The following is a 2,773-nucleotide window of genomic DNA, read 5'->3' on the forward strand; positions in this document are numbered from 1 at the left end:
AATAGTGAAGGCTTGATTTGTTACTTTTATTAAAAATTATAGTATAAATGTTATGAATAAAGTGCATGGAAGTGCTCCGTTAGATTAAAATGATTCTTCCTCTTGAGATAATTTAGTTCAACAGCAATGCAAACTTGAATTCTTTACTTTTCTCCCTACATTTTCTATCTAACTCTATTGTCCGTTTCATTTGTGCAGGTCCCTAAGAAGGGATTTTGCTTTGTGTTAATTGACCCATGACATTAAATATGTCTGAGGAAGGAGTGAGAAACTTTTGTTGGTCAGACTTTCATGAGAGTAGTGCAATAAGTTACTTTACTGACCTCTATTGATCCAGAATAGCATTGCAAACCACAAATATGTTATAAATCAAAAGCCACATGGTGCTTTCAATGTTCATGGTGGCTATTTCTTTTTTTGAAGTTGTTCTCAACATGTTGCCTGCATTCAGAAAGTGAAAATTGATAACTTCTGTACAAAACCATGGCATTTATATTTATTTATGTTGTACATATGTATAAATGCATATTTTATGCCAAGAATTTTAAAAATAAACTTCATTATCATATAACAAAAATGAAAACATAAAATTTTCTATAATTATTTTGTTGTTCTTGATGATATTTGTAAGTGGTGTTCTACAATGTGTTGGTGAGATCATTGTTGTTCCTTTTGATGGTTTCTCTTATTGGCAATTATAACTTATTGGTATTCACTATCCTTGACGAAAAATTATTCCAGTCTGGTTTTCTTTTTGCTTTGCTTAAAAAATACCTATGAAATAATATTTTTGGCATTTTATCCCTAAAGTGTCAAATTTTAAGATGTGCAGTGAATTCATTTGATTTTGCTTCAAACAAGAGCAGGAGATTCCCTATCCTTGATATTGACTATGACCACGTATGACTACCTTTATCTAAACATTTATCTAACCATTCTCAATGTGGGATTGCGGGCCACATTATAGAGATGATCATATTGTTTGGATAAGTTTTAACTTAGCTTTAATAAGAAAACTGTATTTGACTTTCAGAATGAAATAACTTTTCCAGAACCAAAAATGTTTATGTTTCTGGAATGACTAGTATTTTTTTCTAATGAAAATTATTCAATATTTTTCAGAGCTCAGTTTAAAATAAATGAAGTCAAATATACTAATACTAACATTATCCAAATATAATATTTGCCCATGTTGTAAGAAAAATCCTCACATATGTAATAGGTATCATATGTGACAGTTTAATGTCTATTCTCTTTGTATGTTGTTTACAGTAAGTTAACTGTTATTTCTCTTGGATGCTGGTAAAGTAGGATTCAAATATTTATGCTATGCTTTATTTCAATACCACACATAGCACAAACTGAAAAAATGCTGAGCAACTTAGTACACTATATGCTTCTTTCAATAACAAGATATCACATTCTCTTTTGCTTAAAAAAAATGTGGATTCTTTTTGTTGTTGTTTATGTGGTTTGTCCTATATTTCTACTGGATATGTAAGGGTATAAGCTAATGCATGATCTTTCTCTGAATTTGTTTCATTGTCAACACAAACTGGGGACTATCTATGCCCTTCAACTCATTCAGAAGCAACATTAATTTCAAGCCATGAAAAACACAGTACAGATGACAAAATCAAGGAAAATCAAGAGAAATCATGAGAAATATTCAAAAGACATCAAAACAACTTCTAAGAGTGCAAAGAAAGCGATGGCACTGCTGTTCCATGGTGTAGAACTTATAGAATGGACACAACCAAGGCCACTGTCTGAGCCCTGAACAAAGAAAAATATACATGTACATAAACACACACTAAAAGCACACACACACACACACATACACACACACACACACACACACACACACACAAGCACAACAGAAGCTGGTGTAAGGTTTCAGCAGTTAAAAGTGCTTACTGGTTTGCAGGAGACACAGTTTCAACTTCCAGAACCACATTGGGTGGGATAATTATCTGTAATTCCAATTCAGTAGATCCAATACCCTTTTTTGACTGCTTCAAGCAGTATGCATGCATGTGATACACTTTCAGGCAAAACATTAATACCCCTAAAATAAGTATAAAAAATTTTAAATAGACACCAGTATACAATGTATAAACAAAATTTTATAGATGGATTTTTTTTACTTTAGTTGTTTAAAACACTTTTTATTCTTTGAAAGTTTCATTCATTCACACTATGTATACTGATCATATGGATACATCAATACTTCCCATCAGTTTCCCTAGTGCACTTCACACTACCACATTCCACGTTCATAATCTATTTCTATATTTTTGCTTTTAATTTATTTCCCAAACCAAATTAGTGGTGCCTACGTACAAATGGGTATCTACTAAGGCATGGAAGACTACTAAATGCCATATCTACAAAAGAGAGTAACTCTCCTTACCTAATTAGTCATAAACTATTCCAGTATAAATGGGACTTAGGGTTCCCTCCACAATATGTTCTAGAATCTGACTTGCTTCACATTGCGCATATATAGTGGGGAAAACTGCAGTTGCTATGAGTTGATGCATAGAACATTCATATGATATCCAAAATTCAGTATCTCACAGCTGTCTCCTCACCCAACCCTCATCTATGAATTTTCCTGAGCTTTGAGTGGTTGATATGTGGACATAGAGGTTGATTATATATATATATATATACATATATAATTATAATATACATATATATATCCATAATATACATATTATATACATATATATATCCATGTGTATATATATATATATATATATATATATAT

Source organism: Mastomys coucha, unplaced genomic scaffold (genome assembly GCF_008632895.1).
Source record: "Mastomys coucha isolate ucsf_1 unplaced genomic scaffold, UCSF_Mcou_1 pScaffold20, whole genome shotgun sequence".
In the NCBI taxonomy this organism is placed as follows: domain Eukaryota; kingdom Metazoa; phylum Chordata; class Mammalia; order Rodentia; family Muridae; genus Mastomys; species Mastomys coucha.